Genomic DNA, 17,560 nt, shown 5'->3' on the forward strand with positions numbered 1-17,560 from the left:
TGAGAATAACTTTCAGGAGCAGAATTCTTGGTTTATTAGTGGAAATCAATTTGGTTTTGACTTGGTCATTGACAAATGTGTACTTGTCTCATATTTTAGCTCTCTTGACAGTCTGATAGTTCTGTAAGCCTGTCATTTATAATGTATTATAAAATATCTAGTCTTGAATTTTGCATAGCGTACAGCCCCAAAACCCCCAAAAATGCATGCTGTAAACATGGCATAATGTAATATTCATTAAGACATACAAAAGTTGTAGATAATTTTCTTGCACAGATTGTAAAGGTTAAAAGCTAATAAGTGGGACTAAACTGGAAGGAGTTAAGGGTCCTCACAAACTACCATAGTAACTATGTGCTACTATAAACCCCTGTGGTTCTCATTAGAGCACTGATGGAAGACAAAGGAGTCTGCAGGCTTCACACTGCTTACCACTGCTGCACACTCATTCACACTGCTTCACACTGCTTCAAACTGCTAAACACTGCTTCACACTGCTAAACACTACTTCACACTACTTCATCACACTGCATCACACTGCTTCACACTACTTCACACTACTACACTGCTAAACACTACTCCACACTACTTCATCACACTGCTTCACACTACTTCACACTGCTTCACACTACTTCATCACACTACTTCACACTGCTTCACACTACTTCACACTACTTCACACTACTTCACCACACTGCTAAACACTACTTCACACTGCTTCACACTACTTCACACTACTTCACACTGCTAAACACTGCTTCACACTGCTAAACACTGCATCACACTGCTTCACACTACTTCACACTGCTAAACACTACTTCACACTACTTCATCACACTGCTTACCACTATTTCACACTGCTTCACACTACTTCACACTGCTAAACACTACTTCACACTACTTCATCACACTGCTTACCACTGCTAAACACTACTTCACACTGCTAAACACTGCTTCACACTGCATCACACTGCTTCACAGTACTTAACACTACTTCATCACACTGCTTCACACTACTTCACACTGCTAAACACTGCTTCACACTGCATCACACTGCTTCACACTGCTAAACACTACTTCACACTACTTCATCACACTGCTTACCACTGCTAAACACTACTTCACACTGCTAAACACTACTTCACACTGCTAAACACTGCTTCACACTGCTTCACAGTACTTCACACTACTTCATCACACTGCTTCACACTGCTAAACACTCCTCACACTGCATCACACTGCTTCACACTACTTCACACTGATAAACACTACTTCACACTACTTCATCACACTGCTTACCACTACTTCACACTGCTTCACACTGCTTCATCACACTACTTCATCACACTGCATCACACTGCTTCACACTGCTTCAGTCTGCCTTACGCTGCTCATGACTGCTTCACACTTCTTCACACTCCTTCACCCTGCTTCACACTGCTTCACACTGCTTCATCACACTGCTTCACACTACTGCACACTGCTTCACACCGCTTCACACTACTTAATCACACTACTTCACACTGCTTCACACTACCTCACACCGCTTCACACTACTTCATCACACTGCATCACAGTGAATCACACTTCTTCACACCGCTTCACACTACTTCACCACACTGCATCACAGTGAATCACACTTCTTCACACCGCTTCACACTACTTCATCACAGTGCTTCACACTGCTTCACACTACTTCACACTGCTTCACACTGCTTCACACTGCTTCACACTACTTCACACTGCTTCACACTACTTCACACCGCTTCACACTACTTCATCACACTGTATCACAGTGCTTCAAACTTCTTCACACTGCTTCACACTACTTCATCACACTACTTCACACTGCTTCACACTACCTCACACTGCTTCACACTACTTCATCACACTGCATCACAGTGAATCACACTTCTTCACACTACTTCATCACAGTGCTTCACACTGCTTCACACTGCATCATCACACTACTTCACACTGCTTCACACTACTTCATCACACTACTTCACACTGCTCCACACTGCTTCACACTACATCGTCACACTACTTCACACTGCTTCATCACACTGCATCACACTACTTCACACTGCTTCACACTGCTTCATCACACTACTTCACACTGCTTCACACTGCTTCATCACACTACTTCACACTGCTTCACACTACTTCATCACACTACTTCACACTATTTCACACTGCTTCACACTGCTTCACACTGCTTCATCACACTACTTCACACTGCTTCACACTGCTTCATCACACTACTTCACACTGCTTCACACTACTTCACACTGCTTCATCACACTACTTCACACTGCTTCACACGGCTTATCACACTGCTTCACACTACTTCACACTACTTCACACTGCTTCATCACACTACTTCACACTGCTTCTTCACACTGCTTCACACTACTTCTTCACACTACTTCACACTGCTTCACACTGCTTCACACTGCTTCATCACACTGCTTCACATTGCATCACAGTGCTTCACACTGCTTTAGTCTGCCTTATGCTGCTTATCACTGCTTCACACTTCTTCACACTGCTTCACACTACTTAATCACACTGCTTCACACTACTTAATCACACTACTTCACACTGCTTCACTACTTCACACTGCTTCATCACACTACTTCACACTGCTTCACACTACTTCACACTGCTTCATCACACTGCTTCACACTGCTTCATCACACTGCTTCACACTGCATCACAGTGCTTCACACTGCTCCAGTCTGCCTTACGCTGCTTATCACTGCTTCACAGTTCTTCACACTACTTCACACTGCTTCACCCTGCTTCACACTGCTTCACCCTGCTTCACACTGCTTACCACTGCTTCATAATGCTTCACACTGCTTCATAATGCTTCACACTTCTTCATAATGCTTCACACTGCTTACCACTGCTTCTCCCAAGCATGAGTGGAGCGTCAGCCCTGCCCTCGGTGAACCACAGACAGCAGAGGAGAGTAGTGTGACCATAAATGACAGCAAAACGAAGTTGAAAGTCAAGTCAAGTCAATTTTATTTATATAGCCCAGTATCACCAATTACAGATGTTCCTCAGGGGGCTTTACAGCAACACAACATCCTGTCCTTACACCCTCACCTTCGATAAGGAACAACTCTAAAAACCTTTAACAGAGAAAAAATAGGAAGAAACCTCAAGGAACGCAACAGAGGAGGATCTGTCTCCCAAGATGGACAACGTGCAATGGATGTTATGTTTACACAATTTACACAATACAACATTGAAAGAGGATAAACAGAATTAAAATGGAATTATAAAATACATGAAGAATATGACCTGAGTGAAACGACCACTATCACCATGTAGACCTGACAGAAGGACAGACTACACATGCACACAGGGGAGACTCACATCACACTATTCACATACACGGGAGAAGAGATGACTAAACATTGGTCATGCATCGGAGTGAGAGAAGGATATAACATTGAAACAGGATAACAGAATTACATGGATTTATGCGATATATAAAGAATGTGATGAGGATGCCAAGCAGGTGGCAACCATCATCACCATGGAGACCTGGGAGGAGGACAGACACACGTCCATATGGGGGGATTCCCATCACACCATTCACATACACAGAAGAAAAGAAAGGAGAAGACATCATTCAGAGAGAGAAAAGACATGACAGAGAAGAGAACAGTTTGCAATAGTCATAATCTATACCCTATAATCTATACTCTGTAATCTCATTGGCAGAACAGTGGTTGGTTAATTCATTGAGACAGAAACCGGCCCACCATGCAGTACAGGTTGTGAAGCACCCAATTTAAAGGCAACTAATTGTAAGCTAAGGCAAAAATATGAGTTTTAAGTTTGGATTTAAAGGACTCAACAGACTCTGATTGTCTGATGGCAGCAGGCAGGTTATTCCACAAGAACGGAGCCTGATAGGAAAAGGCCCTAACACCAGCTGACTTCTTTTTAACTTCGGGTACACACAGGAGCCCTGTATTTTGAGAACGAAGTGCTCGAGATGGCATCTAAGGTTTAAGGAGATCAGACAGGTAGGATGGAGCAAGCCCATTTAGGATTTTATAAGTCAGCAGAAGCACCTTGTATTCTGATCTAACATGGATAGGAAGCCAATGGAGGGAGGCAAGAATTGGTGTAATATGGTCAAATTTCCTAGTTTTAGTTAGGATTCTAGCAGCAGCATTCTGAACCATCTGAAGACTATTAGTACTAGAATGTGGCAGACCTGAGAACAGAACATTACAGTCATCAAGTCTGGATGAAACAAATGCATGTATTAGAATCTCTGCATCAGCCATGGAGAGAAAAGACAGAATTTTAGCTATGTTACGTAAGTGGAAAAAGGCAGTCTTGGAGATTTCTTTAATGTGCTTATCAAAGGAAAGGCTGGATCAAACATAACACCAAGATTTTTGGCTGCCACACTTTGTGAAACCACAGAGTTGTCGATTGTTATCGTTACTTGATCAAATTGGTGTCTGTGTCTAGCAGGCCCAATGACCAGCATCTCGGTTTTATCTGAATTTAAAAGCAGGAAATTTAGTGACATCCAATTTTTCACAGCAATCCAGCAGGCCTCTAAATTAATTATTTGAGTATGATCATCAGCCCTTATAGGCACAGCTCTGAGTATCATCTGCATAGCAATGGAAATGTATTCCATGATTGCATATAATTTGGCCAAGAGGTGAAATTTAAAGAGAAAAGTTGAGGGCCAAAAACCGAGCCCTGAGGTACACTATAGTTCACGTTAGAGAATGTCTATGTTGTAGAGGAGCTCAAGCAGGAGTCGTGACAACTTTCTCTTTCGGCTACACAACGTGCACCATTACCACAACAACAAAAACCCGCGCAGCGGAAGTGCACCACTGTAAACCTGAACCGAGAAAACAGCAGCTGTAAACTAACGTTCCTACTAGCTCAATAAGGGGAATTATGTATCCCCATAACCACTACACACGTCCCCGCAGAATTCGCCTTAATACAAAAAGTCAGTGTGGCGAGGGGGGCGGATCTCTCTGCCCCAACGGCTCCGCTGAACAGGAGCTGGGGGCTGGTTAACCGCAGGCAAAGCAGCAGAGTCCTCACAGCTGGACCGGGGAAAGGGAGGGGCTGGGGAAGCAGGGGGCGGCTCGCCGGGGGAGGGGGGCAGGTCCGGGGGGCGCCCCCGCCGTGGGGGCAGGGCAAGACCAACAGGGCGGTCTAATTCCAGGTGAGCAGGCTTGAGGCGGTCCACAGAAACCCGCTCCAGCCTGCTGCCAACCTCCACCACAAAGTGCTTATCTCCAGTGTCCCATACCCGAAATGGGCCGTCGTAGGGCGGCTGTGTTACACTTCTCTGGCTTGAGAACATTTATACAGATAAGTATTCCTGTTAAACAGGATAAAAATAAATAATTAGGCAATGCAGTGTTTCCTGGTTCAGCGTTCCTCAGCATTGTTTATTAGTATTCATCATATTTTGTTGAATATATCCTCTTTATTTCAATAAATCATCAATAAATCATCAATCAGGCATATTACATGTAGTAGCAGGTTCATGCATTACCTTTACAAATGAGTAACGTAAGCATCAGGCATTAACTAGCCTACTATATAGTCATCTAGTGACAACTGTCATCGGTCCCCGCGTGACCTAAAACCAACGTAAAATCACCGGAGCACGTTTTCTAGCTAACGTTAACTAGCATCCATAGCATAGATAGGCTATATGAACGTCTGAGCTTCAGATTAGCTAAACCGTTTTCCTTACACAACTCAATGAAATAGTATACACAAATAAAGAATAATAAAACCGTATAAATCAAAAGGGGAAATGTACTGGAGTCAAGGCTATATAAAATATCTGTATCTCCCACCGCGAGCTAGCTACTAGCCATATTCATGTTAGCTAACGTTACGTTACATGACAGAAACTTATATCCTCCCAAAAATATATTTACACAATAATCACTCTTACAAAATTGATCTGGTAATATTCACACAAGGGTAAATCAACATGTGTATAATAGATATATCAACTTGAACCGTTACAAACCTGTTAAACAGGATAAAAAGAAATAATTAGGCATTGCAGTGTTTCCTGGTTCAGCGTTCCTCAGCTTTGTAAGGAAATCGCGAAGGTCTGTCAGTCCTTGGGGGGGGGGGGCGACAAAAGCACCACACTGCCACCTCCTGGCGAGGCTGAAACCTTACCAGTCCCTGTATTACAGCAAAGGGAGTATTATTGCCATAATGGCTCACAGTGGAATAAGAAGCATATTATTAATAAAATAATGATATAACCAAAGAAAATAAATAAACAACATAACAACATACATTACATGTGACCACACATATTGTGGGCGTCACACGCTCCCTGACAAAAAGAAATTGACTCCAGACACTTCCAAACTTCAAAACCCTCTACATTTTCTGAACACTAAAAGATAAGTCTAAGGTAAGTATAAGGGCATGTGTGTGTGTATGTGTGTGTATGTGTGTGTGTCTCTGCAGCAAACGGGGTAAATGGGCATGTTTGGGTGTGGGTGTGTACCTATGTGTGTATGATTATCTGTATAAAATGGTGCTGCATATTGCATAGGTGAAGGATGGGATATGGTAGCGCCTGGAGCGCTGTGTGGTAAGTCACTGGGTATGTCTGCATCTCCCAGACTGGCATCGATGGTGGTCCATAGGCCCCCACTGCATTGCAGGCTGTTTGGTAAGAGGGCTGGCCTAATGAATTGTATATCAGCATCCTGGTAGGCCTTCTTTCACGAGTGGATCTCCGGGCTTGTGGCTGACTAGCACAGTCATCATCAGGCTGCTCATTGATTGTTTGAGGGGCTACTGGCTCATCCTCTTGCTGCAGCACATCTTCCTGCTCACACTCCGTAGGTATTTGGTCTCCAAGTATGTGTCCCTCTTCCATCCATTCCTCCTCATTTGTGCTGTGTCGAGTTTCTCTGTCCTCTGTTACAGGCATGCTTCCTCTTCTTTCGTTGACATGTATACCTCTTCTCGGTTCTCTTTCAGGTATGTGTGTCCTGGTTGGTTAAGATCTTTCAGTGGTTGTTGTGTGATGGGAGACCCTCTGAGGCCCTCGTACAGGCTGTGGTACTGTATTCTCCAGTCCTCTCCTTACTGGTATTCTCAGCCAGTATGTTGGTTCATCATCCGATGAGTCACTGCTTGGGTTCCATTCACTCTCTTACCTTGTGTTTGGTTGACTGTTCCTTGTTCTCTGTCGGGGCTGTGGTTCTCTGGATGGAGCAGGTAGGTGTCTGGGTAAGTTCCTCTTTCTTCCAGATGTGGATGTCAGTGACTGTCGGGGTAAGTCGACTAGTAGTTCATTGACCAGGTGGAGCAGGTTGCGGTGTAGTGTTCGTACTCTGTGCCCGTCTGTTTCTGAGGCCACTTTGTAGACTGGTCCATCAGCAATCCGCTCCTTCACCACATGAACTTTGTTTTCCCAGTAGGATCTTAGCTTCCCTGGCCCTCCTCTCTCAATCAGATTACGCACTAGGACACGGTCACCTGGTTCAAGCACAACACCCTTTGTTTGCTGGTCATAGTAGCTCTTTCCACGAGCACTTGACTGTTGACTGTTCTCAGAGGTGAGTCTGTAAGCTTCCTTCATTCTTGAGGCCCACTTTTCTGCATAGCCTCTTGGAGAAGTGGTTTCCTCTTCAGTGGCCAATCCGAAGATCATGTCCACAGGCAGACGTGGGTGACGGCCGTACATTAGATAGAAGGGCGAGAACCCAGTCGCTTCATGCCTGGTACAGTTGTAGGCGTGGATGGCTTGTGGTAGGTGCTCTTTCCACCTTTCCTTTTCCTTCTCCTCCAGAGTCCTGAGCATTTGCAGCACAGTCTGGTTGAATCTCTCAGCAGGATTTCCCTGGGGGTGGTAAAGGGTAGTCCTTGAGTGACCCACTCCACTCAGCTGTTGCAGAGTTTTGAAGAGCTCATTCTCAAATTCTCTTCCTTGGTCGTGGTGTAGTTTCCATGGGTAGCCAAACCGTGGGATGAAGTCATCAAACAGCTTCTCCGCAGCTGTCTTTCTTGACTTGTTTCTGGTGGCGTAGGCCTGAGCAAACCAGGTGAAATGGTCTACGACGACCAGGATGTACTCAAACCCTCCCTTGCTAGATTCCAAGTGAAGATAGTCGATGGAGACGAGCTCTAGAGGTGAGCTGGTGGTAATGCTCTTCATGGGCGCTCTGATGTGTGAGACTGTTTTTTTCTGCTTTATGCAGGGGCACCTTCTTGTCACATTGGCCTCTACATCCTGCTTCATGTATGGCCAGTAGAATCTGTCTCTCGCTAGGCCCAGTACTCTCTCAGTGCCCAGATGGCCCATGTCATCATGGAGGTGCTTCAAGACCAACGGCCGGTACTGGCCAGGTAGGACAAGTTGAGTCCTCTGGTTGGTTTTCCTGTATAGCAGGTCATCTTTGAGGTGCAGTTTCTCCCACTCGTGCAGAAGTTTCCTCGCCATGCCACTCACTGCCCTTCTCATGTCAGCAGACAGGATGTTGCTGGTCTCTTTCAGTTTGATGATTTGACTGATGGCAGGATCTTCTCGCTGGGCTTTCATGAGTTCTTCATGACCTATGGTTGGAAGCATTTCTGGGGGCTGCTCTGTGGAGCTATTTTGCGACAGGTCCAGGGCAGCAACATAAGCAACATCCCGATGCCTGCCAGCTCTGCTGCCTTCCCACGTCGCCAGGATAGTGTCCCTGGATAGTTCCTCCGTGCACAAGTCCAGCTGTTGATGTCGAATGGCAGTCTGGACAGCGTGTCTGCATCTACGTTTACCTTGCCTGGTCGATATTTGATCTCGAACCTGAAGTCTGCAAGCTCGCCAACCCATCGGTGGCCGACAGCGTTGAGCTTGGCTGTGCTCATCACATACGTTAACGGGTTGTTATCCGTGTACACCAGGAAGTGGGGCGCGTAGAAGAGATAGTCTTGAAATTTCTCACAGACAGTCCACTTTAGCGCCAGAAACTCGAGCTTGCCTGAGTGGAGGTTGTAGTTTCGTTCTGCAGGCATCAGTGTTCTCGATCCATAGGCGATTACTCTGAGCTTCCCTCCTTGCCTTTGATAGAGCACAGCACCTAGCCCTTGTTCTGATGCGTCTGTGTGTAACACAAATGGGAGGTCGAAGTCTGGATAACCCAGCACTGGTGTGTTGGACAGCATGTGTATGAGCTGTTCTAGGGCTCTTTGGTGCTCTTCAGTCCACTGTATCGGGGTTCTGGATGGTAGCTGTGCCCCTTTCCCCTTCTTCTGTCTGGGTTGTGGCAGCCCGGTGGCCCCGTTCTTTGTTTGCAGGAGCTCATACATTGGCTTGCTGATCTTGGAGAAGTCTTGTATATATGTTCGATAGTAGCTGAGGAACCCCAGTAGCTTACGCACTTCTCCAACAGTGCGGGGGGTTTTACCTCTCAGAGCCTGGATGGCTTCCAGATTCTTAGGGTCAAGCCGAACTCCATCAGCTGAGACCAGTCTTCCCACGTAGCGTACCTCCTTCTTGAAGAGCTCACACTTGGTTGGCCTGAGCTTTACACCATGGTGTTGGAGAGCTCTCAGGACGCGTCTCAGTGCCTCGACATGGTCTTCGAATATCTTAGCGTAGCAGAGGACGTCGTCTAGGTAGGGGATGCAGCATTCATCTCTCAATGAGTTGAGAATTTCCTCCATGCTCCTTTGAAATGCAGCTGGGGCATTAGAGAGTCCAAAGGGGATGCGCACCCACTCATACAGGCCCCATGGAGTAATGAATGCCGTCATGTGTCGTGATCCCTCCGCGATAAAGCCTTGATGATAGGCTTTGCCCTGATCCAGAACTGAGAACCAGCTGTATCCCCCAAGCGTGTCTATGAGATCCTGAATGCGTGGCAGGGGATGTCTGTCTGGGACTGTCTTTTGGTTCAGGAGCCTGTAGTCAATGCACAGGCGCAGGCTCCCATCCTTCTTGCGAACGCAGACCACTGGAGCTGAGTACGGGGATTTTGATTTTATGATCCACTTCTTTGCCAGTAAGTTCTGGATATACTCTTTGACTTCTTTGTATAGGGGCTTGGGAATTGATGTGTAGGACCGCTGTACTGGAATGTCGTCCTTCAGGGTTATGCTCATTTGAAGGCTTGGGACACAACCTATGTCATTGTCATCACGAGCAAATGCATTTGACTCCTTGTAGAGCATTTTCTTCACTAATGCTTGTTGTTCACTGTCTAGATGACTTACATCGACAGGGGGGTTCCATCGCTGAGGCTGTTCGGTTTGTTCTTTGTTCTCCCCGCCAGCAACTGGTGAGTTGACATTGTTGATCTCGTTGCTGTCTGTCTGGTCTGTTTCCACTATCTACTCGACTGGCTGGATGCTGCCTAACACTGTGAAGCTGTCCAGTGTGACATCCTGTTGAGTGTGGTTGTATACTGGGATCTCAACATAGGGCCATCTGGTGTGGTGAATCTCAACCAGACCATCACCAAGATCTAGCTGTTCCAGTCTCAGGTCGGGATGGCTGACCTCAAACAGAGCCACTGGAGGGGTGAAATCAGCAGGCACTTTACATTTGATGCGGGCAACCTGACCTGGGTGGACGATGACGTCATGACGACCAACCCTCACCTGCACCTGGCCATGGGCGGGCTCCTGGGTTTGTACAAAGTTCACAATTGCCTCTGCTTTGTCATTTTCGATCTGCATGGACTCTCTCGGCAGTTGAGCCACAACTTCAGGTCTACCCTCCTGTCCTAGGATGAGCTCTTGGATCACGTTGAAGCCCAGTATTGGTCTCAGAAGGCTCACACAGCTGACCAGGAAGGGTACTCTGATGGCGAGGTTGGGATCGTCGTTGCCAGGTAAGTTAAAGGTGAGTTCAACCCATCCATCATATGGTATAGGCTCTCCATTCGCTGCAGTGAGATCCAGTTCACTGTCCCCCAGAAGCTCACAGAGAGGGCGCACTTCCTGTTGGGGTAAGTATCTTTGTTTCCATTGGCGGTCTATAATGCTCACTTGTGCGCCAGAGTCCAGGAGAGCAGTCACAGCATATCCACTCAGGTTGCATTTCAGTACACATTTCTCTCCAATGAGTTTGGCTACTCGCTGTGATGGTGACTTGACATTGGTTTGTGTATAGAAGAGATGGGGAGGTTCTGATTAACCTGGGCTGGTGATGGTTTGTTGGTGACTGGGTGGGACTGGATACTACAGTCAGTCACAGGTTGTCCCTTTGCCGTGACCGGGGGGCGTTTCCCAGCGGCTTGTTTGCTTTTAGGCATCCCACTGCCCGGTGTCCCTCTTCTCCACAAGTGAAGCAATGGTTGCAGTTAGTCCGGCCACTGTCAATGCAGTTACGGCACTTTGGAGCGTTGGCACTCCACACAGGTGTCAGCCCAGTCCCTCACATCCTTTTTGAGTCCATGCCAGATAAACTTTGCCGCCACCAACCTCTGTGAAGGCTTTCTGCCAGGGTGAGACAGCCCATGGACTGCGTCGAAGACCCGCCGCCTCCAAGCAGTCGGAACGGCGGGGCGGGGCTGACCCGTAGAGAGGTCGCACAGGAGCGTGGCGCCGGCGTCGTCGAAAGTCACATCCTCCAACTGCAGCCCTGTGACGGCGGTCCTGCATGCCTGCACTCCTGGGTCGGCGGCCTGGTCAGCCGCCATCTGGCTGTAGTCGAGTCCCAAATGGGCGGCACCAGCGATGGCCCGGGAGAGACAGTGACATGCCTCACGTCGGTGGTAAACTCTGAGATGTAGGCCAACTGTCGCTGCTGGCGGGCTGACCACGGCTCTGCCACCCTGGCCATCGCGAACACCAGCGGTTTGTGATCGACGAAAGCCGTGAACTGACGGCCCTCCAGTAGGAAACGAAAGTGCCTAACAGCGAGGAAAAGGCCAAGCAGCTCAGGATCAAAGGCGCTGTATTTGCGCTCTCTCAGGTTCAACTGCCGGCTGAAGAAGGCAAGCGGCTGCCACGCGCCGCTCACCCACTGCTCGTAAACGGCGCCGACAGCGTAGTCCGAAGCATCCGTCGTGATGGCGATGGGCGCTCCAGACACAGGGTGTGCCAGCATCGCCGCGTCAGCCAGGGCGGCCTTCACATCCTTAAAAGCCTTGCCCCTCTCTGCAGACCAGTCCACGGCTTGTTTGGGGGCTGTGCCCTTCAGAGCCTCATATAGGGGGCGGAGGAGATCAGCAGCCCGGGGGATGAACCGGTGGTAGAAGGACACCATGCCAATGAACTCCCGGAGGGACTGGGCCGTGTGTGGGCGTGGAAAGTCTGCGACGGCCTCCACTTTAGATGGAAGGGGGGCCGCCCCGTCCTTGGTGACCCGGTGGCCCAGGAAGTCGATGGTGCTCAGACCAAACTGGCATTTGGCCGGGTTAACCATCAACCCATGCAGGCTGAGCCTCTCGAAAAGGGCTCTGAGGTGGGACAAGTGCTCGGACACGGAGGTGCTAGCGACCAGGATGTCATCCAGGTACACAAAGAGGAAAGGCAGGTCCCGCAACACTGAGTCCATGAGGCGTTGGAAGGACTGCGCGGCGTTCTTGAGCCCAAACGGCATGCGCAGGAACTCGAACAGTCCGAACGGAGTTGTCACAGCCGTTTTGGGGACATCAGCGGGATGGACGGGCACCTGGTGGTATCCACGGACGAGGTCCACCTTGGAAAAGATCACTTTCCCAGCCAGGTGGGCGGAGAAATCTTGGATGTGAGGGACCGGGTAGCGGTCCGGTGTTGTTGCGTCATTGAGCCGACGGTAGTCACCACATGGAGCCACCCACCGCCAGCCTTAGGCACTATGTGGAGGGGTGAAGCCCATGGGCTGCTGGAGCGACGGATGATGCCGAGGCGCTCCATGTTCTCAAACTCCGCCTTGGCGACAGAGAGCTTGGTCGGGTCGAGGCGCCGAGCTCGGGCGTGCACCGGCGGGCCAGTGGTGACGATGTGGTGCTCAACCCCATGTTTGGTCGTAGATGACGAGAATGTGGGCTGAATGAGGTCAGGGAACTCAGAGAGAAGATGGAGAAACACGTCCTCGTTGGAGAGCATGCTGGACAGCCTGACGGAGCCTGTATCGCTGAGTGCACACGCGTTTGAAGCGAAGGTGACGACGTCAATCAGGCGTCGATTCCTGACGTCCACCAGCAGCCCACGAGCACAAAGGAAATCTGCACCGAGGAGGGGAAATGCCACGCCGGCGGTGACAAAATCCCAGCTGAACCGCTGTCCGTTAAAACACATGTCAATGTGCCACGTGCCGTACGTACTGATAGAGCTGCCATTAGCAGCTTCCATGGGAGGGCCGTGAGCGCCCGACAGGGCGTCCACACTCGATGCAGGTACGACACTCCTCTGCGCCCCCGTGTCGCATAGGAAACGCCGCCCCGAGATGGAGTCTTGCAGGAAAAGCAGCCTATTGTCCTCCACGCCGACGCCCATGGCCACTAGTGAGTGCCGGCCTTGGCGTTTCCCGACGAGCTGAAATTTCACGGGGAGTTGCACTTTTTCGCCCTGGCCCCGAACTTTGCATGGTAAAAGCACAGGCCGGGCTCCTGTCTCCGACCGGGGGTTGCCGCGGCGACCACCATGGAGTCACCAGGTGGTGGCGTATGTTGCAGGTGTAGGTGCATATAAATAACAGACAGAGTCGGGCTGTGTCGCTTAGTAACGTGTATTCACCAGCTGTGCCCATAACGCAACTGAGGCATGTTACACAAGGCAAGTATACATCAATCAGTGCCCACAGGGGGCGCTGTTGGCTGCATAGCATTACCCTACAACGTCTCCCTTCCTTTCGTAGAATACAATACCAAATAATATAATGGATAGTATTAGCCATTAGAACATTAGTGCTCATATCCCAATATTAAAATGGTGCAATGGAAATAGTGCATCAAGAAGAAACAGCAAGTCCATATCAACCAAAACCTTTGCAGAACAATAACAACAAAATGGCAGCATCAGAACATCCACAAGACCACTGAATAAGAACATTAGAAGTGAACATCACAGTTTTTGTGTGTATCTCAGTACAGTGTATGACCTAGAGGTCAAGTCTTTCTGGAGGCTTAATCTGCCTCCCGCTCCGGGAGAAGGCCCGGCCCTCTAACTCACGGCATGGTGTGGTCACAGCCTGTGGGGGAGATGGCGGCGACCTCGGGGCTGACGACCTTGGAGATTACAGGGCTGCTGACGACTTCCTCCATGCTGCCCCCGCTCACATGGCCCCTTCAGCTGCACATGCGCCCACACGCTGCTCCGGTGGCCGTTCTGTGTGGGCTGACGGCTGTGGAGGGGCGCCCTCTGCTGGTCGCAGATCAACCCTGTTGGGACGATACGTGGTCCCCTCCACGTTGACGAGATAGGACCGCGGTCCGACCTGCTGCAGGCATACTCCTCTCCTCCATCGGCCCGTCCTGTCACCTGGGATTGGTTTCATCCTGACAGGCTGGCCGACGTTCAGCTCTGGCAGATCCCTGGCAGTTCTGTCATATGTCAGCTTCGCTGCCTGATGCTTCACCCTCAGCTTGTCTGTGACCCCAGTGATGATCTGAGGTGCTAGCAGCTGGTCGGCCACAGGGAGAAGAGTTCTCAGCCTCCGTGACATCAGCCGTTGTGCTGGGCTGCCGCACATGCCCTCAGTGGGCGTGTTTCTCCAGTGTAGAAAAGCCTTCCAAGGGTCCTCGTCGGCCCGGTCTGCTTTTCTGCATAGGCCTTTCACAATCCGGTTTGGCCAGCGAGCGTAATGCCACGTTTGCTGTGAGCTCCGGAGGCCTGTGACTTTATTTCATATTTCTATCGAGCAAAATCCTGTATTCTTGACATTCGTATTCAAGTTCACGTTATCGCAGTGTATTTCGACTTTTTGTTAGATTTTTTTGGCCGAAGAATGTCGTCTGGGGATGAAAATGCCGATGCTAGCAGGTCCAGCCAGGCACCTGCTAGCAACAAGTCGCTTCCCAGAAGGAAGACGGGCCGCTCGTCGAAAGAAGAGCAGAAACAGATTGAGCCGCTGGCCAAAATGATGGAGGAGGTACAGAACATGGTCAGAGAATTCAGAGACACGTTTGACGAGAAGATCAAGGGGCACATTGACCCGATTTTAGCCAAGTTTGATCAGATGGACAAGTGTCTCTCTGAGAAGACGCGTGCGCTGGAATCCGCCATTACGAAATGTGAGGAGTCTACCGAGTTGAACCTGAAGTAATACTTGGGGTAGTATTGGTCGAGGATCAATGACCACACCGGGTTATAGAACTCAGGTTTAATCGTGGCTCAGTAGGCAGACGTAATAGCCATACATGGTAGTGGTGTAACCATAATAACAGTCCGGGTAGTACATAACACCTAGTGTAGTTCCAGTGGATATACATGGCGTTATATCATTACATCCCCCCCTGTTTAGTTTTCAATTTTTTCCTTACGCAGAGGTTGCCTTCCCTTTTTTTTTTTTTTTTTTTTTTTAGACAACACACTCAGAATTGTCCATCTCAAAAAACAATAAACATATTCAGAGCCCTCCTTTTGTGTGTGATTGTCTCTACTCATAGTCCTTGTAGTGAGCTGGTTTGGAAACAGCTCTTCCATATCTTGTGCGTACTGTCTTGTGTGTTTCACAGGTTTGGCTGGAAGAAGTTCCAGCTGCATGAGTGTCCCGTTGAGGTTCTGTGAAGCGGGTTCTTGCGCTCCTCAGTGCATGGGGGGGGTGAATTTCCCGCAGGTGGCTCCTGCCACATCCGAGTTTGTTCCCATTTGATGTTTGCACAATGTAGCTCCTTGGCTCACCGCACTTTTGTATGACGGTGGCTGGATACCAAGTCCCTTTTTCCTTGTTTAGGACAGATACGTGCTGTCCGGGACCGAGTGGAGGTAGTTCTCTGCCGCTGCTGCGGTCATGATGTTCCTTCATGTTTGCTGTTCTCTGCTCCAGGTGGAGTCGGTTTTCCTGCTTGCCTGGGTCCCCTCAACTCGGCAGCAGGGTGGTGACCGGCCTTCCGAAGATCAGTTCTGCTGGTGATGGTAGTTTACTGTCGATGGGTGTTGCTCTGACCTGTAGTAAGGCCACTTGTATGTTACCTCCTTGTCTCATGGTTTTCTTCACAATGGATTTGATGTGTCGCACATGCCTCTCAATGAATCCATTGCTTTTTGGATAGTGGGGTGAGCTTGTCACGTGCCTGATTCCCCAGTCAGCCGTGAATTTCTGGAACGCGTGCCCTGTGTACTGGGGTCCATTATCTGTAAGTATCTCGTCAGGCCTTCCAAAAAGAGACATGTACATTTCCATTTTTTGTGCAACTGCCAGGCTGGACACAGGCATGGGCATTTCATCCACTAGAGGGAACTTAGAATATCTGTCCACAATCAGTAAATACTGATGTCCATCGATCTCGAATAGATCAGAAGCTAGGGATTGCCATGGTTTTGACGGTGTGTTGTGTGGATTGAGAGGTTGCTTTGGATTTGCATCCTGATGTTCCACGCATATGCTACATGACCTGCAGACTCTTTCGATGTCATCGTTCATTCTGATCCAGTAGACACTTTCTCTCGCCAGTCGCCGTGTCTTTTCGATGCCCTGATGTCCTACATGCAGCTGTTCGAGTATAGAATCAGTCATGGAGTCTGGGATGAGCACCTGTCTGCCTTTGAATATGACTCCTGCTTCAACTGTGAGCTCATCTCTGAATGACCAGTACTCACGTAGTTGTCTTGGTGGATCTCTGATGTTGTCTGGCCATCCCTGGTGGATCAGCTCTTTCAGTGCATTGAGTCTGGGGTCGCTGGTGGTTTCCGTGCGGAGTGCGTCCTGTTTCTCGGGAGAGAAGTTTATCATTGCAACAGTGAGCATCTCTGGATCCTCGACTTCTGCCTCTATTCCGTCAATGCGTTCGTCCAGCTCGATGTTGCTGTTGTTCTCAGGGTTGGGTAGTCGGTTGAGTGTGTCTGCCAGGACCATCTGGTTTCCTGGTCGATACGTGACCTCGTAGTTGTATCCTTGTGTTTTTATCAGCATTCGCTGAAGCTGTGGCGGGGCGGCATGCAGTGGCTTTGTGCATATGGTAACGAGGGGTTTGTGGTCTGTAACTACAATGAATGACTTCCCATACAGGTAGGTATGGTATCGCTGCATTCCATAGACTATGGCCAGCATTTCTCGCTCTATGTTGCTGTACCCGGATTGGCAGTCGTCCCGTGTCTTTGAGCCAAAAGCTATGGGTCTTTTGTTCTGCACTAATGCCACGCCCAGTCCTTTCTGTGATGCATCAACCTCAAGTGTCAGAGGTGTGCTTGGATCATAGTACTTCAGGCAGTCATGTTCGTTGATAACTGATTTCAGGTCCTCAAAGCTCTTTTGGTGGTCAGTGTCCCATGTCCAAGGCACGTCACTTTTCAGCAGCACCCTCAGTGTGTGTGCTTTGTCTGCGAACTTTGGGATGTAGGGTGACAGGTGGGTCAGCATCCCCAAGAATCTGCTCAGTTCATCTTTGTTCTGGGGTGTCGGCATTTTCTGGATGTCCCTGATTTT

Source organism: Lampris incognitus, chromosome 3 (assembly GCF_029633865.1).
Source record: "Lampris incognitus isolate fLamInc1 chromosome 3, fLamInc1.hap2, whole genome shotgun sequence".
Lineage (NCBI taxonomy): Eukaryota > Metazoa > Chordata > Actinopteri > Lampriformes > Lampridae > Lampris > Lampris incognitus.